At 39.2% G+C, this 25,793-nt stretch overlaps 1 protein-coding gene across 9 annotated transcripts in view; it reads left to right on the top strand.

The window, feature by feature from the left end:
- GALNT18 (polypeptide N-acetylgalactosaminyltransferase 18) overlaps window positions 1–25,793 on the top strand; it is a 342,335-nt gene that overhangs the window by 296,338 nt on the left and 20,204 nt on the right. The window lies entirely within an intron of this gene.

Genomic DNA, 25,793 nt, shown 5'->3' with positions numbered 1-25,793 from the left:
ATAAATGCAACATAGTAAAAAAGTTAACAACAGTAATTAAAATAGGTTCCTGCTACACTGTTCAGTAGTGGTAGAACTCGTGTCACTTTAGTTGCATGAGAACAGCTCAGAGGCAAACCACAACAGCCCACAGGCCAAAGAGACTGCACTGGAGACAGCTGCAGGGTGTGAGGAAGCAGCCCCCCTTCAGTGTGATGATAGAGGGAAACAGGAAATTTGGGAAATTAGGTGAACTGGCAGTAAGGGAGAAAGTGAGAGGAGATAAATGTAAAGGAAAGAAGGGAAGACAGAATAATAGTAGTGGCAAAATAGTACAAAACGAAGTTCGTGTGAGGTTCTGCATTTTTTGTTGTGGGTTTGTTGTTTTTTTTTAAAGTGGTTCATGCAGAAAAGGGTAAAGGTACTTTTTTAATTCTTGAACTTATTGAAGCAATGCTACAATTCAGTCATACATTTAGGCCTTAAAAGGTCCATTTCCAGCAGTGCCCTATTTTCAGTGTAAAAGATGGTTTGCTTGTAGTTGCAGTAAGTATGTGCCCCAAGCATGCCTGCGTTCTCTTCCTAATTCTGGGAACCACCTGAGCCTGGATGTTTGGTGGTGTTTAAGACTGCTGTAATCTTGAAGGCAGACTGATGACAGCATGTTACTTGCTTTAAAACTACTCCTGAGTGATAATTTGGAAGATTCTTTGTTCAGAATGAAACACCACATTATTAGAGACTTTATAACTATTGTATAATAAACAAGTACCATCAATCAATGAAGTGATATTTTAAGTACAGATTTACCTTGAGAAGTGCTTTTGACTGGGGGGATAATGGACAGTTCTGTGTTCCCTTGTTCAATAGCTTCTGGCTCATATATTTCTCAATTTATAAACAGCTGAACTACAGAGCTCATCCAGGGATATGAAAGTCAATACAAGTCGGTTAGATTTTGAGGAATGCAAGTTGAGAACCAGGGTCAGAAGACTAGATGGGGAGAATTACTAGAAAAGAAATGCAGGTGAGAAGGGACACCCACTCATATCCTTTCATATTCTTGCAAGAGATTGCAGAACTGACACTCAGAAACTGATGACTACAGCCTTAGCTGATAAGAATTATTGCATCTCCACTGAAGGCAATGAAAACAGTCATGCAAACAAGTAGAGCTATGCTGGTTTACGCTGTATGAGACTCTGACCTGAAAGCTTTATGTTGTATTCCAAGCACAGGGTGTGAAGTACTGAAAACAGCAGTTACAAGAACTCCCATGGACTTTTAAATGTTCTTTGTGTGATTCATAAGTGCCCCTTTTTAAATGTTATTCATGTATTTTTTCATAACAACTACTTTTTCTTCAGTGTAATTTCTTAGCATGGTGCTTGTTCTTACACAGATACTTGTTAGTCTGTAATCAAGAGTATATGTGAGTAAAAATTGTTATTGTTGAAGTTGTTTATATTCCAGCAAAAAGGTACAGGGTTGATCACAGACACTGTATAGTTATTAGTCCAATATCTAAAACCTAGGAGAGGGAACAATTCGTAGATGTTCAGCAAATAATTATCAAAATAATTAGAATAGCTTTGCAAATAATTAAAAAAAAAAAGAAAAATAAATGCATGAGTTTATTTTAAGTAAATAATTCAGACATCTCTAGAGCAAAGTTACTTTGAACTTCAGGCTACTGAGACACTACAAATGCAAACATTTCAAAATTGAGTTTTAATAGAGCCTTAATTTTAATAAGTCTGTTCCAGTATTAAAAATATTCTCTAGATTCCTCTGCCTAATGAAATTCACATTGTATTGGACAATTGTCAATGCTAGGAAAGCTGGGAGAAGAACCACATGCTTTGTCAGAAGGAGCGTTAAGGGAGTTTGGAAACAGAAACAGTAGCCCCCTTAGGAGTGGCTTTCTGTGCATGTGAAGTATGCTGACCAAGAAGCATTATATACTGGTTTATAAGGAGAAATTACTAGATAGCATGTGATTATATCCTTTACTACAGGGCAGGCTTTCCTTGACACCTTTCCATTTGCTTTAAAAAAAAAAAACATCATGCAAATACTGAATACTGCCACTGCTTTTCCTTGACAGTCTTGATTCTGCTGCCAACAGAGCACCACAATATTGCTGTCCTGAAAAGTTTTCAAGAAAGGAGTTTCTGAAGTTTAACAACAGCATAGAGCTGTGATTACTCAGATCCTGAGCCTTATGGATCCTGAGCCTTATGGATGAATATGTATTCTCTTCTCCTACAGCTGAAAATTGAACTTACAGTGAGATTGTAATTATTCTAGGCCAAAAATACAGCATTCTGAGAAACTACTATGAAATACATACATTTAAGAAAACAAGGGGCCTTTTGTTATTTAGAAGTAGGACCCCGATCTTAAGAGCGTGTGTGTAAAACACATAAGCATTGCAGACCAAGGCTCTGCAAGAAAATAGTTAAACAGAAAGCCCCACATCTAGCAGCTGCTGTTACTAGTGGTTATCAGGGAATAAGGAAGAAGAGAAGAAAACCTGCTGATATGGATCAATGACTGACCCTTCAACCTTGAAAAATCACTGCCCCAAAGATGACATGTCTACAATAAACATTTTCAGGGGGTCTCTTCTAAGCAATAAAAAGAAGCACAGCAGCTGTTTTAACAGCTGTCAGTCACATGCAAACTCAGGGATGATGTTCATGTTTGCCTTCAAGGTAAATGTTAGACACATTCAATGTCTGTGTATAAGACAGCCTGATCTGACATCTGCTCTGTGTAGTACCATTTCTTTCTAAGGACCTGCTAAGGCATTGGTCTGAAGTTAGCAATTACCTGGTTTATGATAATTAATTTATTTATGCAGACATGCACAGAGTGCTATACAGAAGATGAACTGTACAAAACGGTCAGTTACATCTTGGTCCAGATACTTCACAGTGAAAAGTCACACTGTGCGGTAAAGAGAGTAGTCATTCCTGTCTTTATATAGCCAAAGTGAATACATCGTTATTCGTACAAAGAGAAGCAGCTGCATCAAGAGTGGCAGCTTAGCTGGTTGGCCTGATTCTTACAGGAGAGCAGACATCAATGAGTCCCTGGCTTTGGCGAGCAGTTGGGACTGCACTGGGTGCTGCGGTAAGCCCCGTGCAGTTTGCAGCGTGGCTGCCTGAGATTCTGTCGGTGCAGCCTTTTCCCTTGCAGTCTCTCTCTGCAGACACCGCAGATCAAGTATCCCTGCAGAGGGGTCTCTGCGTCTCTTCGCATTCTGCCAGAGGCTGCGTCTGACAGAGTTAGGCTCGTTTTCCTTTGCCTTTTCCACTGTGTCTTGTGGAATCAACCAAGCACTGGGCCTAACACTAACTTTCTGTACATATAACATGCTTTCTGGAAACAAGGGTGTTTCTGCAGTAAATGCTTCTGGACTAGATTAGCTTTTTCTATTTTTTCTTTTTTTTTTTTTTTTTTAATCTAGGTTGCTCTGTTCAGTAAAGGTTCAAGTAATAGAAGATAAAGTTACAGAGTTAGGAAAACTGCCTAGCAAGGATGGTTATAAGCATTAATGGATTCTAATTTTTATTTTAAACATATTCTCTAAAGGGCCTGCTTGCTATGGCAATTAATGTCTCATGTAAGACATTCCTGCTGAGTAGTTTATTGAGGCTATTTATATTTCTGTTAATTTCTTCCTGTGCATAAATCCTGATTTTGATCCTAGTAAAGTTAATAGAAACTGTGACCTTGCTTGCAATAGAAGCAAAATCTGGTCTTAGTTTTTTGCAATTCCTTTCAAAGTAGAGGGTTTTTCTGACGTATGCCCAACAAGCTAAATCCAGCAAACACTTTTTCAAAGCTGCAGCCGCTTTAGAATATGACAGGTGCATCAGGATGCTACAGAGATGTTTCAAAGGTTTCCAAACCAACCAGTCCTTCCTTGGCTTAGCACAGGCAGTACAACACTTTCTTCTTGGGGATGTGTTGTGGATGAAGCCTAATATATCATTTCATGTTGCATATTATTTTCTTTTTTAAATCTTTTTCCTTAAGTTTGGTTCTGGCCAAATTCTCATTATTTACTTCAGCGTGAAGTTTCAGAGAGAGTATCTGCTAATCTGATTTCTACTTTTGGAGCAAATTTTGTACTGACCCATTTGCCATGAGTACATTATTTCTGTACTTGCAGTTTGATTGAAGAGGCATTCTACTGATATAGATAACATGACCATTACCCAGTCTTCTGTATTGCTTATCTCATTCAAATTCAATATCTGGTAGGAGAGATTCTTTTAAACTGGAGAAAGTTGTTCATTCACAGAAGAAGATCTGTGATTTGAATTATTAGCTTGTAAAGTACAAGTATGGATCTGATCACTAGGTACATTGTCTTAGCATAGGCTGGTGACTGATTTGCAACTGTATTTTGCAGTGACCATAGGTCTTTATGATAGTAGGACCAGAAGTTAACCTGTCTCTTCATTTTATGAAAGTATCAGTCATAATGAACATCATTCCCTGTTCAAGGGGTAAAAGACACTTGAATTCAAAAGAATGAGCACAAGAGGTCCTTCTTCAGGTTTCAGTCCTAGGATAGGTCTTTTGTGTGTTCCACTTCACTGATAAAAAACAAAAGCAAAGGAAAAAAGCTGTACAACTGCCTTATTCTGGATCAGAGGAAATATCTTCTACATCCCTCAATTTGGAAATAATGGAATGGATATTGCTGCTTATTTATTTTTGTGTTTGAAACTATGTGGTGTAAAAACATTGTGTATGCCTGCGAGAATCGAGAGAACGGATTGCTTGGAATTGAAACTCCAAGCATAGTGAAATGAAATAGTTGAAAAGCAATCTTTTTTTTCCTAAGAGTAACATTGATTTTCTCATTTGGGAGTGTATAGCGTTTATGTACTCTTGGAGAAATGGGTTTGTTTCAAATAAATTTTTTCTATGTTTTGATAGGATGGCCTAGAATTAAAAGACTTACAAATGTCTTAGGTGCTTTTGAAATCTATATTCTTGCCTAGTGTACAGGATCACTGCTGAAGGTGAGCGTGAATAATGAAAAAGGAAAATACTAATATAAGCTGAAGCCGGTGATCTGGCTAAAGCAGTAATCTTGTCATTCAGGTTCCAGGACCTGAGATGAAGTTAAAAAGCAAGAATTCAAAAAGTAATTAAATTCTTTTGAGTGCTAGGAATATTTAGGACCAGAAGGAAGAACACTAAGAACTTGAATTACTTGAAAACTCTAGGGCCAAGAAGGCTCTAAGAAAACAAAGGTCTTTTCTATTTAATATTGGCTAATCGATAACCACTTTTCTGACTGAGAAATTAGTTCTTGCTTTATGCAGGTAGATGCAGCAGAAGAGTCAAAGGTAACTTGGCCAGTGCCACAGATGACATGTGCTTGAAAAAGCAAATGGAACCCCTAACCACAAAATATTACAGGCACAAAAGAAGCTATCTGTAATATGCCGTATCTGTTCAGTCATCCATTCTTCTAAAAGGGAAATGCTCATCTCAGAGAATGGATAAGAGTTCTCTTAAAATGGCTGTACTCTTTATTACAGTAGAGGTACTGGTGCAATTTTACATACAGTACAAGATGTGCTGAAAAGATACAGAAGCATAAGTTGACCTTAATGGGAGGAAAGATTGCAAATGCTGATCAGAAGTAATGTCAGAAGGATACTCAGAAAGTGCTATCAAAGATGTTCAGTTAGAAAGCCTTTGCCTAGTACAGCAGGATTTCCAGAGAGATAATAGAAAACTTCAACTGGCAAAAATTCTGATGTAATTTAACTGGACTTGATAAACTTAGCTTTCATCACATTACTGCAGAAAAGAATAACGCATCATGTCAGCAAAAAATAGTAGTAAACTTGTGGAGTACACTCAGAAATATGCTGGGGACCACAAAGAATGCTCATGCACAGAAACAATAGGATTAATAAATCAACACCTCTGTTCTCCTCTGTTGTACCACACAGCTCACAGATCTGGGGCTTTTTCAGTTTGGGTTTGGTTGGGTATTTTTAAGAAAAACTGGCTAGTTGATATTGCTGTACATTACAGAAGCTTCTTCCCAGATTTTTTTTAATAATTTATGAAGTATTTCCACTTCATGTTTTGTGTGTCATGTTATCATTACCTTGCAAGTCTTCTGCATTGCTTTAATTTTTGGACTTGCCTCTCACCCCTTCAGTTATCCTCTTCATCTTGAAATCTGTTGCCTCTCTGTATGACTAAATCCTACTTTAGCATCATTATCATCTTTGTTGGTTATCTTGCCCACTGTTGATATGCCCATTATTGATAGAGGAGGAGAGGGATGTATATCTGCTGCCTCTGTATTTGACTGGAAACTATTTATTCACCTTTTTCTAAAATAGGCTGATACAAGGAAAAGAGCGTAAGTAGAATATCAAAGGAGTTGATTTTCAGGCTACTTAGGGTTAACGTCCTTTTTTGATGTCTTTGCATTTTGTAAGATTCAGATCATGGTTACTGAGTTTCTGATGGTCACTGTAAGAACTTTCCTCCCTAGTTCACATTTTTAAGGCAATTTGCCCAGAATATCTGTAGTAAAAAAAAAAACCAAAACCTGCATTGAAAATGTGATTGAAACAAACTGTTGTGAGCTAGCGCAGTGCCTAAGAATTTAAAATTATCAAGAGTATTTCAAGCTCTCATGTAGTGTTTTAATTTAGAAGAGATTAGAGTTGTTAGCCTGCATATTATACAATAGTTCACAACTGTTCCCATCTGGGAAATAAAAATGCATATACATTTTCAGGCAAATTTTTTTTCTTGTATAAGAGTATATAATTTTTTGTATGCATATGTTTGGCCAAAAGAAATTCAACGAGTTAAAACATCAAAATATTTGAAAACATGAAGGTGAAATATTGCTGAGCTTCTAGATGATAAACCTAGCACTGGATTTTGGATTCAGATTCTGTGCTTTTAGTGTTGGACAGTAAGCCAGTTAAAGGTGACCCTGCCTTTCATATTTGCTTCAGTTCAGGGCTATAGGCTTACAGTAGTCTATTACATACACCCAGTGAGCTGATGCCAAAGGGCTTTGGAGCTAACACCCTCAAAATATACTGGCTGTTGTGTTTTTTGAAGCAGCTGCTGACTTTTGCAATGGTTGACTAATACATTGATCTAGGAGCCTGAAGTTGTCCCACTTGGAGATCTCACTCAAGTACTTTGCAAATGAGCACTACTAGTATGGGGTGATGAGTGGTGTTCCTCAGCATGGGCACTAGACCCACTGAAATTCATAAAGGACTGCTGCAGAGGGACCAAGTATCTTGAGAAAGGAATATGGTTTGTAGCTCAGCATCAGAGAAGTGGCATTCGCTGGCTTGAGGCTATCAGCCATGTTGCTACCAAGGCTATAGACACCTCATGATCTCTTCAACAGTGAAGTGCAGGCTTTGGGACAGCAAACCTGTGCTCTGCTGCATGGTGCTTGCACCCAGCAGGGCCCTGCAGAACACCCCACCGCTGGGAGCTCATTAGCAGGCCATAGGTAGGGTAGGCTCTGCCTTCCCCAGCTTTACTCCACCTGCAGGTATGCATCTGATGTCTGGACAGAACGACTGCTCTTAGGTCTTGTTTGTACTAGAGGATTATTGTCAACAGCACAGCAGTTTTGAACTCCTAGAAGCCATACCTCCTGTCCACACGTGAAAGCGGTAGCTGTCTTGGGCCTTGGGCATGAAGTGACTGTGAAAAGTGTGCTGCATTTATGCAGTTACATCTTGATCAGTTCAGTGGTACTTCACAAGTGTCCATGTATTTTTTTTCTCCTAACAAAAATGTATTAAGTGGCTATCCTGAGGCCACATACTCACAGTACCCTGATATTCCATATGCTACTTTGGAAGTTGAAATACTTTTTAAAAGTGAAATAAACTTCCCATTTTCTATTAACAAGCTTTCTCTGCCAGGTAGAATAGGTGTAAAAACTTCCATTGTTCAGTTCAAGGACAGAGCTTTCCTTTGCTGAGCTGAAAATACTTTTAATTAATGCTTTTGGAGAAATAAAACAGCTGTGTTTGGTACCTGCAGTGTCTCATAATCAAATACTATTTGTGCACTTCACATTTTCTAAGTGCATTAATTTGAAATAGATCAGAGTTGTATATTATGTAGCAATTACTAGAGTTATTCATATTTTAAAGATGTCTCTTGTCATTGCAAATTGGCATTTCAATCAGCAGTTTTTAAAACCAATTGTCACTTACAATATAAATTCAGCATAAAACCAACATAGTTATTGGAGCACGTGTATAGCACTTGGAGATTGATGTTGTAGTAATTGTTGGATGATCGTCAATTTAAACATTCTTTTGATTCATGTTATACTATCTCGTTTGTTACTTCATCAGAGTTAAAGTTCTGAAGGTCAGATTTTTGTTTCTCAAATTCTTGACAGTATCTGAATAACTGTTAGAGAAGGTAGTTAATACTGTAGATGGAAGATTCACTTCATAATTTCTTTAGTTTTATTGGTAATTTTATTATGTCATTCCATTAATTGAAGTCATCTACTGGCTCATTTAGAATTCATGGACCAAATTCAGTCCCCATGAAAGCATATTTAACTCCCTCTGTAATTACACGAGCCGTACTACTTTCAAAGCATTGATTCAAATTCTGATAAGCAGTTCAGTTTCAGCTTAGTTCCCCTCAGATACGGTTCACCATTTGCGGAGTAGGATTTTTTTGAGAAACGTTTATGGAATGATTGTATGTACAGCATGTTTCTGTGAACAAGGGATTTTTTTTCTCCTGTTCATTAACCGGCATTTGTCCAATCAGGAAGCAGAGAGAATATCAGAAATTATTTGTTCATATAAAATCTTGCTTGAATATTTATAAGTAACTGAAAAACAATCTGCATTGATTTGTAAGCCAAGAAAAGAGCTATGTTTGTCAGAGAATTTATCTGAAATCAGCAGAGTAGCTCTTAGCAAGAGTTGAGTTCAATCCAAACCTGGCCTTATTTACAGAGTAGAAGTATTTTCCCCGAAAGAAGGTATGGGGTACTGGAGACTTTACTTTGGCATTGTTCAAGAACCAGTGGTTATAAATTAAAGCCGGTGGGATGCAAATTAGGAATAAGGTGCATATTCATATCATAGCAGATGACAAGCCATCATAAGAAGCAGTGACAGTAACTGCTGAAGTCATCAAAGCTGATAAGATTCAGGAAACTATAATTTAATGTGATACAAGTTACTGGACTTAGAGGTAAGCAGGTGGAAGTATATAGCCAGTGGCATATGGAAGATCAAAGTAAAAATCCTAATGGTCCTCTTTGGCTCTTAAATCTATTAACATATCAACTAAGTGGCAATAACAGCTAGTGCTACTTGGAATTTTGATTCAGTTTAGAATGTACAGAAATAACACTGATTGTTACAGCAGAAAAACAATGGTATGCCTTTAAAGAAATTGCGGGGGATGGGGGGTAACGTAGTTTTGTAAGGTAGAGAACCGTATGGCTTTAAAAATAGCTGCTAAATTTCTTGAATCATTGAATCTTTTTTTCTTTTCTCTTCTCTTAAAGTGCGATTAAACAAATTATATAGGGATAGCTCTGCTATGCCAAGCCTATCGCTCAGCTGGCTGTCCATAAAGGCTTAGAGCAATCAAGTGAAAAAGCTGATGAATGCATTTAAGTTATTCAGATGCTACTACAATATTAACTCTGTATTTCTTTAGCAGGGAACTGCACTGATTGCGAACATTGGAGTTTTGTTGCTCTTGCTATGTTAAAGATGTAGTGATTTATTCAGCATGCATATTCCATTCAGCATTTATTTTTAGTGCTTTCGAACTGAAATTAGCCTTAAAATTGTGAGGTCTGCATTGACTGACTCACTAATGGCATCAGTTTGGGAAGGAAAAAATAGCAGTGCAGCTTATGAACTCACAAGTTTTGTTAAAATAACATGCAGTTTAAATAAAAACCTGGAGAAAACTGAGATAGGTTACCACCTGGAACTTCTATAGATCACGCTGCTTTGCATTTAGCATGGAAGTCTGTGACCAAAGGGCAGGGACAGACCTCAGTATGTAAGAAGGAGGTCATGCCAATGATGGTAAATGAGAGCAGTGAATTTCGGATCAGTTTGGGGTTTTAGTCAGATCTTCTATTTTACATTAACACAGAACTGAATCCTTAAATTTTTAATTTGTCCTCAAATATGTTCATATGATGAAATCTCCCATTGTTCAAACAGAAATTGTCAAATACCATTGCATTAGTGTAGCACGATGTGATAAAAAGGTCTCCTTTGTTGCAGTGTGCCTGCACAGTGATATGGGCATATAGTGGGTACTGACTTCAAAATATCATGCAGTGTCAGCGTTATATAAACATCATATAATCACTTAGCTGGAGAGAATTATGACAATGACTGGTTAATCATGTTTTTATTTATCTGTGTCCAGTGTAGTCACAACACGAAGTCCTTTCACCTACTAGATTGATTTAAACATCTCTTCAGGTTTATACTGTTTCTTGTTAGTAACTATGAATTTGGGGTTTTTAAGAATTTCTGAAGCAATCAGATTGCTTTTTTTCACCAGACTGTAGTTTTTTAATTCGATATGATAAGTAACAGGAGTAACTGTGTTTGTGTAATGATGGACTGTGAGAACTGGGACCTTCTTGAGCACTGAAGGCAAATTTAAATATGTACTGTCAAGTGAGCTAAATGTTATTCTGCCATATGTGTGACATACATGGCTAATACGCTGAAGTACCTAATTTCCCACTTTCAACAGAAGCCATGCTGAATAATTGGGGATTGACTGTTTGCTGTAGAATGCCTGCTCCTGGCTTCCAAATATATTTTTAGTACCCTATGTAGCTTGTTTTCAACTAAAGTAAAATCTGCCCACTGTAGACTCCATTCATAACTGCGCATAAATAATTTGAAGGAACATTGTACTCTTAGAAATACTACCTGAGATGATAACTCTGTAGTTATGGTCACTAAGAGGGAAAAATCACCTATAAGAACTGTGGCAGGATTGATCTTTATTTCTTTTTTACTTCATTGGCACTTTCAAACTTATAAAAATCAACGCTGGTTAACTGTTTTGTTAATCAGACAAACATTACCTTTTATGACTCTTCCAGTCCCTCCAACTTCATTGCTCTCCGACTGTTTGCAGACTTATTGGAGACTGCTCCACAGAATGGTTGATGTGCGAAGGCATCTTGGAGATCACAGAATCACAGAATGGTAGGGGTTGGAAGGGACCTCTGGAGATCATCTTGTCCAACCCCCCTCCTTGAGCAGGCACACCCAGAGCAGGGGGCACAGGAACGCGTCCAGGCGGGTTTTGAATGTCTCCAGGGAAGGGACTCCACAGCCTCCCTGGGCAGCCTGTGCCCCTGCTCTGGCACCCGCACAGGGAAGAAGCTTTTCCTCATGTTCAGGTGGAACTTCCTGTTTTTCAGCTTGTGCCCATTGCACCTTGGCCTGTCCTTGGGCACTACTGAAAAGAGCCTAGTCCCATCGTCCTGACACCCACCCTTTAGATATTTATAGGTATTTATGAAATCCCCCCTCAGTGTCCTCTTCTCCAGACTAAACAAACCCAAGTCTCTCAGGCTTTCCTCATGAGGGAGATGCTCCAGTCCCCTGATCATCTTGGTAACTCTCTGCTGGACTTGCTCAAGCAAGATAATCTAGTCCAACCCACCCTGCTCAAGCAGGGTCAGCTAGAGCAAACTGCCATCTCATGATACTTTCTTTTCCTCTTCTGTCCATACAAAGCAGATGAAACCCGGTTCATCTTGGGTAAGTGAAGAGTCCCCTGTATGAGCAAATATAAGTGGCTTTGAAATAATTCTGTCTCTTCCCATATTTGCTAACTCCAAGCCAAGGACTGTGTCTGGCCAGGGCTGAAGACAGGTAACCATCACTTCCCGAAAAGGCTAAAAGTTCCACAAGAATTGAGACAGATATAGAAGAAACACTAATATTTGACACATGTTCTTAGCTCTTTAAAGTGAGCAAGCCAAGCATTAAGGGTATAAGGTAACTTTAACCAAATGGAGTAACACATAAAACTGTTTCATCTTCCGTACAAAGCAGTAGCAGCTGTGCTTTGATAGTGATTACAACAATCGGGATGAGGCCTCCTGGTTGATAGTGAAGGATAAACTCTCAGTACTCCAGGCTAACAGGACAATAATTAAAGCTCTAATTTCAGTAAGGCTGGCCCAAGGATTTCAGTCAATGCCTAATGAAATGCTGTCTGGCTAGCACCCATGAAATGTGGATCAGGCTTTAAATGCAGAGCAGCTTCAGACAAGTCAGAGACGTACTTTGTGCAACCAGGAGACCAAACCTGGTGCTCCATGTGCTGTAAAGAATGTAAGGTCAGTACAGTTTTATTAAGAGAGGGCAGATCGCTTCATGTACGTATTTTGAGATAATGAGATCTGAGGAAGTTTGAGTTCATTAGCATTAAGTTGATTGTTGATGGAAGAAAGCATCAAAATAGTCTAAGTAAAGAGCAGTACTCCTGTGAATAGGAAACATTTTGTATCACAAGTGCAAATGGATGCAAGTCATCTCAGAAATGCTAATTAGTTAAAAGGATTCCCTTGCAAAAACAGGCTTTGTGCGGAAGAGTCAGGGGTGCTTATGAGGAGATGCTTAGGGAGGGAGGTCAGAATTTGACCTCTCCTACTCAGAGGTAGAACAGCTAAGTGAAAAATCTGCATTAATGTCTATGGAAAGGCTTGCCTAAGAGCAGTGGTGCATGCATGAAAGTTCTAATCTTACAAAATGGAAGAACTTCTTCTCTGTAAACTAAAAGCTGGAAAGCTTTTACTTCTGTGATGTGCAAACAGATGAGTCCACATGGACTCAGATTGTTTTTCTGCCCTGTCTTCAAAACATTTTTCTTCCCTTCATAACTACAAGCACAAAATTGTAATAAATCTCTACAACCAGATCTTAGCAGGTTAGATTGCACTCAACACCATATCGGGATCAGGTATGCTAGTGTGATTCAGCGTCTCGGGTGAGGATGCAGCCTGTCACCTCAGCGTTCCCATTCATCTCCCAAGTTGTTCTTTGAATGTTGCAGCAATAAAATTTTCTGGTACTTGCTTTCAGAGCCAATGCAGTTTAGTTCACAAGGAAAGGGCTCTGATGGCTTCAAGCAGACCATGAGATTTCATCTGGAGTTTCCAAGAAGTTGGTAGTGTAATTTTTAACTCTCCAAGTTTCTTTCCTACTGTGAGTCTGACAAGTACAAGTCACGGAGTAAGCTGTACTGGAGATTTTCTGACAAATTGCTCCCCTGTGATTCTGCTTATGAGGATAACAACAGTGTATTTTGAAAGGAGCATGCCGAAGGAAGTAACTTCTAGTTAGTTGTAGTTCTGTCCTCCAGATGTGTACCAAGGAAGGAACTGGACCAGCAGTTTGCTGACTGAAAATCTGACATTTTACTCCAGTCTGGTTTTGTCCAGGGGAAAAGCTAAGTACGATTAATGTGGCTTTGAGTTACATTTAGCTCTGCAAATGCTCTTTTGTGATTCTGCTACACTTAATTCTCTTAGGAGACATGATATTGTTGGGTTGACAGTTGGACTTGATGATCCTAGAGGTCTTTTCCAACCTTAATGATTCTATGATTCTAATTCATGTCACAGACCAACAAAATATGTACAATATGGAGAAACCCACTCAGTGAAGTAGGTGTTCCCATGTAGTAATCTGATTGTAAGCAGAGGTTCAGTAAGGGAGAAATCTCCTTTTAGCTGAGAAATCCAAGAGCCTTGCAGTAGTGTGAGGCCAGCATGTGTCTACCACAGAATGGGAAGGTTTCCAAAACCCACAGCAGGAGACTCCAGACCCCACAATCTGCGGTCGCCTGCCTCCATTGGGGTACCGATGAAACTTGGGACGTCGCTGCTGGTTCAGTGGATTACACTAGCTTTGTGGTCTCGACAGCCCAGTTGTGGAAAGGACAGGATGCAAGGATTAAATGGTCTCTTTTATAAGCTTCTGCACAGGCTACCTGGGTCTTGGAGCCGAGTGTCTTGGAGGGTCACAGCTGACAGTTTGGCGTGGGTGTGTGGGTCAGGACTGCAGCACAGCATTTCCTGTCGTGGGCATGGGACATCATACCCTGGGGAGGAGGAGGGAGGAGCAGGGAGGGAGCGGTTAATTCCCAAACCGCTCTCTCCAGTGTGTGCCTCTGCCACCCCTGCACCCCTAGGGAGGATCTGGTCCTCCAGGGTCCCTGTGGGGACATAGATGTGTGCTTTGGGGAGACTCTGTTGTGCAAAATAGTACAAATCACTAGACAGTTTATTGTACAATATAATAATCCTTCTTAGTGTTTTTATTCATATGTAAATTAGGAGGCTGCTAACAGTAGTAATTGTTGGTTTAGAACAATCAAAAGGATGCTGTAAAACTAATTTCCTTAAAAGTCCTGAAAGAACTGTATTATTTATATTGTGAATATTCAGTGACTTTTAATAATGAGTGAATGATGTCCCTAGTTTTCATATTAATTCTAAACAGCAAGACAGAGGGCTTTTTATCTTCTTTAGGTCTGCGTCCTGCAGATACTGTTACAGGATAATCTACTTCAGATAATAAAATAAAGGCTCCTAAGACAGGCAGAAAATGCAGGGGAAAATCTGGGACATAATACGGCTTTCATTATGAAGGTGGCTTAGCCTCACACCCTAGTGATATCTCAGCGGCCTGAAGCTTAGTGTAGCTATTTTAGCTATTCATGGTTGTACTTGAAGGTCATTTAAACAACCTGTTTTTAGAATTGTTGAGTTTATTTTGCTGCTTCATCCACCTGATAAACTGTTACTGAGAAAAGCTGATCATCTTCTACTTGGCCTGTGGATACCTGTAAGGCCTAATTTGTATGCGAGCCTTTGCAGTATGATTGAAAGCCCCAGAGGTCAAGCCCTAATGAATGAAAACGGGGGGAGGTGTTGTACTATTTGCACAATTAAGCAATGTGCCTTTGCATATCACAGTATTTACCATTTCATTTCTTGCAAAGGTTTACAGCCTGATTTGTGCAAGGGGCATAATACCAAGTCGGCAGTGTTCTTACTCACGGGAGAAACGGAGCTCGCTTGGCCGAGCACAGTGAGACTTCCCACACAGCTAGGACAGTTGGATTGGCATTAATGTCCTGCTTGACATGAAAGCGATTTTCTGCTTTTAAAAAATGTCATTAGCACTAAAATTATACTCAGTGGTGAAAATTTATCAGGTGATGTTTCTTCTTTGCCCTTTTCTTGGGGACCACAAGAGCAGAAGAAAGGAGGAATCTCTGGGATGTAAGCACAGTATTCCAGCCTGAGACATGTTTCGATTGTCTTTGCAGAGATTTGTGAACTTTGCAATTTGTTAATGAACACAAGCAGGACCAAAGCTACAGTTTTTGCATGAGGTCATAATATACAGACTCTTCATTAAAATTCTAGATGCTGACTTCCTGCTCTGCCATTTGCTGTCACTCTGCAAACAGTGGACCCACTATTTCAAGACATTTGGTGGGCAGGAAAAGTGCCATTTCTGTTAAGGTACATATATTTCTCCACTTGCTTAAGGCTTAAAAATGCTTAGGGAAAGAAATTTTCTTTTAGGATACAGTTGGGTTGGATAAAATTGCATAAGCTTCTGCCAGTCTCTACAGAGAGACCAACAATGAAGATTGAAACAAATCAGTTGAAGCAATAGACTTTGTCGCTTGAAATACATCCTCTACAGCTAAGGAATAATGTTTTTATTTTTTGTAGGCTAGTCTGTTTAAGGATTTCTTTTTATTTTGATGTTGTCCATTTAAAATATCAGAAATTCTTTTCTTCAGTTTAATGGGCTTGACTTGGTTTAAGAGAGGAAATACTACCAAACTTGCCAGGGTGGGAACAGAGTAACTTTATTTTGTTCTCCAGTTGACTGAGAGCTGCATCAATCTGCACCTCTCACTCCCATCCACCAAATAAACATGCCAAAGGCCCTCATCTGTTAAAGCACTTAGCACAAACTTCAAGTGAAATGTAAATGACACTGTGACCTTTTATAAAAAGAAAAAAGCTCAACTGTTGGTGACAGAAATGACCAACAAAAATGGTACAGGCGCTCCCTGCTCTGTGTTTTCTTTGGTGGTTATCAGTCATGTCTGCATCATCAGTATTCAAACTAACTCATCCTCCATTAATATACTGTTGTGAATTTGGCTGTTAAGTCACATAAGTCATTTAAAGACAAGGAGATCACGGCATAGACATCAGATATCTGAAATTTTATTCATAGTGTGATGAAGTGCCACTGGTGTTTTTAAATACTAAATGTATGGCTACTAGACCTGGCAGAGATTTCATTTGTTATAGTTTATTAAAAATAATGCTACTGAGCATGAAAGTAGGCCATATATAGTATTTGCCTGTTCTGTAATTATAGACTGTGTATGACATGAAAACCTAAGGCAAAACTTATGCAAACTTTAATAGTATTGGGGTTTTACTCTGAAAAATTACTAATTCTAACCTGGGAAAGGACTACAGAAGTACCTGCTTTGCAGCTGAAGTAGCAGAGCTTGCTAAAAGAACTGTTTACCACTGAAACTGCAGCACTAAACGTTCTGTATATGGAAACGCACAACATACCTGCAAGTAATAAGCCATCAGGATGGAGTTCCCAGATGGCAATATGTCACAATCTTAGCTGCACGACAATTCCTGAAGCCATGCGAGAGACTAAAAACTGAAGAAAATTGTCTATGCAAGTGCTGTACATCTGTGCTGAGTTTCTCTCGCATTTCTGTGTTTAAAGAAAGCAAAATTCTCTTCCTTGTTTTGGTGTTTGTTTTGAGGTCCTCTGCTGCACTGTAGAGGTTTTTCTAACTAGTCACTGTGTTAGAACATTGATGGTACTCCAGATGGGTAATGCTGTTTGTCTCCTGGGTCACCATATTGTGTTCCTAACTAATTCACGAGTTTAATAATACCCGTAATAAGATTTTTAGAGCATAATTATTGAACACCAAGCACTGAGAGGTTAGGAGGTCAAGCACAAGGTTAAAACTGCTGCTGAAGGAAACCTTCAGAGCTTCCTTTTTTTCAGAGAGCCACGACAGACTGTGGCATGTCCCAGCTATTACTTCAACTTCAATTTGCACATTAATTTCAGCGTATTCAGTCCATTGTAACTTAAGTCTCTGACTGCGTTCTTTATAGCTTTGCTTCAGCTACAGACTAAATGGAATGACAGGTAGCCCACCTGCCCATAAAATCTGGGGTGATTTCAAAAATCTAAGTAAGAAGCACCCTTTACTGTTTTACATTCTCTGAGTCCTACAGTATCTTTACGTTTCAGGTTCACCCCAGTCTCGACAAGGTGTACCTCTTGCGTTCCAGTGCAGCCTTTGTAGAGTAAAACCAGCCTATGTTTTCATTTAGGTCAGTGTGTTGATGCTGCTTGTTATACGTCATCTATAAACTTTATCACATGCAAAGGAAGAGGGGGAAAGACTCTCTTGGATCCTGAGAGTTCACTTGATTTCAGTGGAAGTACATCAGGCTTATTTTAGGTTTGCTGTGAATGAATCAAGTCCCATTCTTCTTGCTATAGGATCTACTCCTTTGCATGCTGTAGAAGCAGACTGAAAAATGGCTATGCTTGCTGAGACTTTTTAAGACAATAAGAACAGTTGCTTTTTCATTTCTATTTGTTCTTCTCTCAAAGGTGCTTGCAAGAAGGTCACCTTATAAACTTAAGTTTGACTGATGAACTCTTGTGGGTGTTTTGTTTTGTGGGGAAAAATAAGTATGACCCTGCTGCTAGCCTAAACAAACAAACAAAAGATAATCAGACTTTCACTAACCAGCTTAGGCTGAAATGTGCTGCCTTGTTTTTTTCCTTTTCTGTACATAATGCCTCACTTTCATGTAGATGTTTTAATGTCTGTATTTTATTGTCTTCAGCCCCAAAATAAGTAATTTTTAGACAGTTTTTCTTGTACTCGCTTATGTTGGTGCTAACGTGGTAGCTCTGGAAACCTTAAATCAAAGGTATGCATGATCCTAAGAAAAATGGGTGAGATCTGGCTCATCTGAAATTAGAAATAGATTTGTGATCGCTTTCAGTAGAGGCAGGAGAGCCAGTAGGTATGTGAGTTAAGTAATATCTGTGGGGAGCTGGGAATTCTTCTCAAAGTTGTACATGTAACTACCTTACTTTGTCCCCTTCACAAAATGCCAAAAGTTCACACCACTTGTGGAAGCCAAGAGGAACTAAGGACCTCTGTATCCACAGTCATTGCCCATTCCCATAGAGGATTAAAGGCAACAGGACTGGATTAAAAAAAAAAAAAACAAAAACCCAACCCCAAAAGAACCCCCAAACCCTCAAGATCAAGATGTTAGTAGAGCATCTTAATTAAGATGGTGTGGCACTTGCTTGTAATTTGCCTGACTTGACTTCCTAGTTGCAGACACAAAATTCTATCAAATTCTGTTTAGAAGAGGTAATAATAGTAGAAATAACACTATTTTAACAAACACTCAGAAGGTTATACCACTGGGGAAAACACATACTTTTTTTTCTGATATGTGGTAAGCTACCTGACTCAGCCCTGGCACTACATTCTTTTATTCTTATGCTTATTGTTGTAGTTCTAGGCATTCCAATAATGACACAGAAATCTATTCTATTAAGTGATCTACAGCCTCTTAATAAAAAGTATGCACTTGACTTGAAGAGCATACAAATACAGTGTAGACTTGAGGAGTCTACAAATAGAATACTAGGAACAGGAGATTGTGGCAGAGAGTAGAAGGAAATGGTATGACATACTGAAATAGCATTCTTGGATAGTGCTTTTAGTACATCACCAAAATTATTGTTTGGGGTTCTTTGGTTGGTGGTTTGGTTTTGTTTTGTTTTGAGACATCTGGGCGAAGGGGAAATTCTATGGACTGCACACAGGAAGATAAGTACTTGGAAGATACCAGCATTATCTCTCCTAGCTTCCAGAAATATTTGCTTGAAAAATGTGACCAATGAAGGCTAGCATCATGATCTAATTACCAGTTGGAAGATAACCTAGTGATACTTGCTGGCTGATAAGTAAGAAGAGGAGGGGTTGAGAAGGGGTTTGAAAATGAAGACAAGGAGCTTGTGCAGCATGGAAAGCAGAACAAGTGGAAGGATATTGCCTTCTTGAAAGGTAACCTGAAACCCAAATTTTTAGAAGTATTCAGGATGAAGAGGGCATGATGGTTGACATCAGCGAGGGAAGCCAGCAAGGGTCAACTTTAGAAAAGCTGTATTTTAGACATGTTTTGCCCCCCCCCCCCCCCCAAAAAAAAAAAAAAAGGGTCTTTAACAAGACGTGATGACTTTGGAAGAGGTTCAAGATGATGATGTGCATTATATAAACGCATGACTACCTGGATGTGGCTATGGCCATAGTGATGTGAAACACATGAGTGTAGCTGTGAAAGGTAAAAATCTGCTTTTAAACCTATTGATGCTGAGCTACCAAATGCTTATACACAGATGGCAAAGAACTAGCTCAGATTTTAATTTGGACAGGAGGAGTCAGCTCTGGTATAAATTATGGACCAGTGCATCAGCATATGGGGACGATGGCTGAGTTTGTTTGCAGATGAGCATGTGTTGAAGAAGAAAGCAGGGTAAGAAAGATTAGGGATTCTGTAGGAATCCACAAAGAAAACTGTGAAGGGTAAAGAGGGCTTGGTGTGAGAGGGAAAAGGATAACTCAGATAAGACAAAGTGACAGGAGCCATAAGACAGCATGTTTTTTATAAAAGGACACATTTGTCTGTGCTAGAATGGTTATGATTTTTTTTTAACTGACTGTTAGTTTTTTCCCATGGAAGAGTTGTAGAGATCTGGTGCAGGGATAAGAGCAAAACCAAGAGAAGCTTTAGGAAGTGAATCGAGTAAAATTTTAATTTATCCAGGTCTTGTTAATTCTGTACTTACCAGCATTAGGAAAACCATGGAGGTACGCACTGAAAGCAACAAATGACAGTTTTATTCAATTTAAAAAGTAGAGCATAAGTGAGAGGATTTTTATTTGCTTGTTTTAAATAAAACCAAACCAGAATACCAAATTAGGCAACAGCAGAATTAGGTATTCCACTGCACTATAGGTTCATGAATTTAAATTAAAAAGTCTGGCATTGAGTTGCTGTCTGTTTTCTATTAAAATAATTTTAACATTTTTTGCATCTTTAAGCCTGTATTTATAGCATCACACTATATTATTTAAAGTTTCTGAGCACCTTGGCTTTATTGCTATTAAATATTGATTGTTGCATAGAGTTCAGAAGTTAATTAGCGCACAGGCTTGAAGAAGAGCAAGTAGGTCAGATAATCAGCATGCTGGTGGGTTAATTCAGTAGATACAAATCTCAGCACTGAAGGGAAATAGTAGTCTCCTTCTCACATGCTTTACAATTTAAGTCTAAATTATGGTGTTGCTTTGCGTGGTATACTAGCTGTTGTCAGCTCATCAGTAAGACAAGTTTCATAGTGAATCAATCCTCAATGTGGATAACATATGGTTATAATTGTTCCAAAGTTGTATCAGCAGGCTGCATGAGTTGTAAACCTACCTCAAAAAAATAACACAAATCTAAAGGTTGACCTATGGCTTAGGGGTAACTTTCTGTAATTCTTGGCCTGTGTTCTTATGCTTGTCCTTCAGCAGTAAGTCTTTTAGGGTGGCACAAGACACAGTGATGCTGCCGATTGTGGCTACAGGACAGCACAGCCTCTCTCCTGTCACTTTCTACGTGAATAGTACATGGGAAAACACTTGATTTTTGTCCTAGTGATATATTTGTGTTGTTCATAATGAGCTTGGATTCTGCTGGGAGTTTCTTATCAGGGTTGGAGAGTTCTTTCGTTCAGATGTGTTTATGTAACAAGAAATGCTGGAATAAAAGTCAGGAACAATATAAATACACAAGTAACAGGAATGTTAGCTAAACCTGGATTTACTGGAATCCACCAGTCTGCTCTTTAGCTGGTGTTGTAGTCAAGTATGAATCTGCTGTGACACTTTGGACCTAATATGTTAATGTATTTACTCCTGACAATAAATGGCTTCATGGACTCATTTGAAGAAAAATACGGTTCGAAGATGGAATAAAGCGGTGATGAATCAGGCTTCATATCCCTCATAGTTATTATGCCAGAAGCAGGGTAGCAAATAAATACTGCTGGTGCTGAGCATTAAGTTTGCTCATTATAAATGCAGAGTCATGTACCAGTCTCCAGCATGATTTCATCTGGGAACATTGCCATAAGGATTACAAATGGCTTTCAGCTTGAAAATTGGTGTGTATTGCTTTAAAATTCTAGTGGGGAGTTGGCAATTTATCCTTCAGATAATCATCTTGTGGTAAGTTGAATATCTTACTGTAACTTTTTGCTACATGATAAACCAGCTCCTATGAATAATTTACTGCAACTGGCAACCCACTTCAGCTCTGAAGTCTTTATCAACTCTGGTGGCTCTTCAAAGTTTAATAATAAACTTGGATCCAAAAATCTCATTGCACTTAAAGTCAGTGGAATTTCAGTGTTAATTGCAACGGGAATCACATTTTGACCTCTTAGGGCAAACTTCTCATGAATAGAAACTCTACATCACATCATTGTGAGGACAAAGCCATGTATTTGTGTCCAAGCAAGTACAGCTCATTTGCCTTCCCTTGTACTCTACAGCATCATGGGGTTTTCTGCAGATTTTATTTCATGGAGATGTTTGAAGTAGTTTCACTGAGCAAAAAAGTTTGCTGGATTACCTGGGCCTTCATTGCTCTCATGGCAGATTTAGGATGCGTTCTGTACTGCACCACTGCAACACAGCACACAAGATGTGAGTATCCCACCAAAATTATCATTCTGGCCTACAGGAAACCTGTCACGGCAATCCAGTTGGTAATTTTCTAGAAAGAACAGCAAGGCCTTTCAGTTTGCCTGGCCCTGACTGACTGGCTGATCTGTACCAGTGAAGTCTGTCCCAAGCTCTTGCTGCTAAGAAGGATCTGAAGTACTAACTGGGGATTTTGCAAATTGTGCTTAGCATCATTCCCCCTGTGTAAGCAAAGGTAGCCACTTCTTGGCAGATGAGCTCTAACATCGGGAAAGAAGTACCTGGTACATGTATATGCTAGATTCAATATGCATTATCTCAGCTCTAAACTTTTATAAACTCCTCCCGCCTTCCCCCCCACCCCTGATTTTGAGCATTCTTACACAGGCTTTTTGCTATGCCTGCTTTATGCCTCTGGCACTTGCACGTACTGTGCCTGTGTTTTTTCCCAGTGAGCACTAGCTTAGTAAAGGATTAACTCTTTGGCAGTTAGATGGCAGGCTGTACCAGTGAAATTTCAAGATTTCAGCTGAAAGCAGAATTTGTCTAGGAGGAGATAGGTGGAATAGAAGGACAAAAGGACCCTTTGTTCTGAATGTAACAACTGAGATTTAGGGCAGACTGTGACTCCAAGCATGAACGCTCCTTTTTCTCTTCCATGCTGATTTGCTACCTGAGATTACATCAAGAGGGAGGAGTCGTCCCTGCATTCCCCAGAGATGAGTAAGGGTATGGCTTGGTCCAATGGCAAATAAAGGGTGAAGCCACTTCTCCTTTATTCTGCAGTTTGTCTGAGTAGCAGTACTGTATACAGCTTTTGTTTTCATTGCAATATTATATTGTAAGTAAGTTTTCCTGATAGTCATGCAAATTTTCAGAAAAAGGTAGGCTTAGAATATTAAATAGGAAAAGTAACATACCACAAATTAGCTCACCTGAAATGCAGGTGGGGAAAATATTTAGGACAACAAATCTTCTCTAATAGTTTCTAGGCATTATGAAGATTTCTTAAGAATCCTAGGCTATGCAGCTCTCAACTACCACTCATTTGTGTTTTCATCTTCCAGCTGTCTCTTTAGGACAAATATATTTTGCTCTTCTTTTTCTAAACAATTTTTTTTCAATAACAAGTATGCCGTGATTAAATGAACAGGGGGTTGGAGCACCTCGTCTACAAGGACAGGCTGAGAGAGTTGGAGTTGCTGAGCCTGGAGAAGAGAAGGCTCCAGGGAGACCTTCTAGCAGCCTTCCAGTACTTAAAGGGGGCCTACAGGAAAGATGGGGAGGGACCTCCTTATCAGGGAGTGTAGTGATAGGACAAGGGGTAATGGTTTTAAACAGAAAGAGTTTTAGATTAGGTATTAAATTTGTATTAGATATTAGGAAGAAGTTTTTTACTGTGAGGGTGGTGAGACACTGGAGCAGGTTGCCCAGAGAAGCTGTGGATGCCCTCCCTGGAAATGGTCAAGACCAGATTGAAGGGGCTTTGAGCAACCTGATCTAATGGAAGGTGTCCCTGCCCATGGCAGGGGAGGGGGTTGGCACTAGATCTGTCTTTAAGGTCACCTCCAACCCAAACCATTCTATGATTCCAAATCTCACTCTTTCACCTTTTGAAGATTTTTGGGAACCATTTTATTAGTTTTATTAAGGTGATACCAATCTCAGTTTGCTTGTCTTGTATTTTTGTCTTAATGTGAATAATCAGAGAGATTATTAGGTGGAGCAAACAGGAAATGAAGCCATGGTCTTGCATTGGACACTTCTAGGAAAATAAACTCAAGAAAGCTACGGAATTATTGGTCCTTTAGTTGGAAGATGTCGTTTTTACAGGCACAAGGATGTTTGAAGGCCAAATTTCTCAGCAGATATAAAAATTCCCAGCTTTTACAAACCAGAGGAAGATTAGTTATGAAGGTGATTAGTTATGAGGCTGTTCTCTGAGAACACAAGACAGACTGAAACCAAAGCCTTGTGGTATAGACATATGTCAAGCTTTGAAGGCAACTGAGATGCTTTTTTCAGACCCTGGTATGATGCTTTTGTTACTTTAATAATTTGCTTGCTGTAAACCTTCAGATTAATAACACCAAGTTTTGTTTTGAACAACTTATCTTGTGACACTTTAATCTGCTGCAAGCCCCAGGCTTCGAGAGGAAGTTTCCGGAGGACACTGAGTTCAGCTGGACCTGTAGTGAGGGCAGGGAAAGCAGGCAGCAAGTGGCAGCCTCCAGAGCCAGCCTGTCAGTGTGTGAACAGCACTCATCCGCCCCTGAAAAGCACCTGGTGTGTGTGGAAGTGCCTAAGGCTCAGCCCCCATGCTGACTCTGACACTTTGCAGATCACAAATCCTGCCTGCGTTTTTACAGAGCTTCTAACCAACAGTAATGCTGAATCCTTATAATTTCACTTTTTGAGAAGATAAGCAAGTAAGTGCCTTTTTTGTTGAACCTAACTGATTTCCTGAACAAAGGTGCTCCCTTCCAGTTGCCCAGGAGACATAGTTGCACATCAGTACTGTTATGGTGAAAGAAATAGATGGTAAAGTGCTGTGGGCTAGAACAGAATCATGAAATGTTAAGGAGGCTTATTTTGTTACAGAATAAAGGAGTTGTTTGGTTTTTAATCGTGTGCTTTGGTACCAACATCCAAGCAAGAATTTTTTTCTGTGGAATTTCAGTAGCTCCCTGGGGAGTATGTATGTGATGGTGAAGTGAAAAATGTGTGGTTGTGTTTTGCTGAGGCTGCGTCCTTGGTGAACGTGCAAAGGAACTTTGAATGCATGCTGTAAATCAGCATACAGCAAGTGTCTTGACTTCAGCAGAACTAAGCAAATGTTTGGCTGTTGAGCCTCCAGACCCTTGAACAAGGACTGCTGTGACATTTGCCATTGTAGAAGAAATGAAAGGCCCAAGTTCTCAGTAAAATTTTCAAAGTTACCCTAATGTATTGTAGGAACAGATGTGCTGGTAAAGCATGTTTTGTCTGTATCTTCTGAAGTGTTTTAAACACAAGTGCCACATTTGTCCATTTTGTGCTGAAGTGGACTGCAAAACAGCTAGCATGCTTGTTGCTGCTTGTTAAAAGCATCCTCTTGAATAAGTACTGCTGTGGGCACTGATCTATTTAACAACTGATCTAAATCACAAGTACAAACTGTTTTTTATAGGGCTACACATAAGATGGTAAAACATAAGCATGGTTTCAATCTATAAGATCATATTTTATCTGCCAGTCAATTTAAAATATGATCAATAAAAAGTCATATATGTGCATACCTAACAGGTACATTATGAGAAGGTAATTCAGTTCATGTAACTCAGCTGGTTAATCTCCTACTGCCCACTCTGGAAAGGTAAATTGTGTACCATCCTCAAACTGAAACAAAACAAAACCACCCAAAAAAAACCCCAACCCCACAAAACAAAACAAAAGAAACCCAAAAAGTATTTTGGAAAATTAAAATAATCAAATAGAAACAGGGAGGCATAGTGTGAAAGCAATTAAAATCTTTTTATTTAATATATGAAATTATTTTAAGGGAGGCTTTACCATGGTTTCATGTTTAATAGCTTTAGGTTTCAGACTAGAAGAGCATTTTGAGTTTAATCAGTAGTGTCAAGAATTAAGTTTGTTTTACCAAATGGATGTGCTCCCTTCATCCTGACACAGTTACTGTTATGCTGTCTCAGTGCAGGGACTGTTTTATTCTTGGACTGGGGGAAAGGAGCCAGGGACTGTCCATAGGTTTTAAGAAAACTTCTCTGGCCAAGTGCAACACAAACCGATACCTCACTGTTTGCTAGCATGCTGCTCAAGTAGAATTTGTAGAGGGTATGTGTTTTTGATGTGATCCCTCCAGTAGA

This window comes from Phalacrocorax aristotelis, chromosome 5 (assembly GCF_949628215.1).
Source record: "Phalacrocorax aristotelis chromosome 5, bGulAri2.1, whole genome shotgun sequence".
Taxonomy (NCBI): Eukaryota; Metazoa; Chordata; class Aves; order Suliformes; family Phalacrocoracidae; genus Phalacrocorax; species Phalacrocorax aristotelis.
This window is presented reverse-complemented; position numbering and strand designations above follow the sequence as displayed.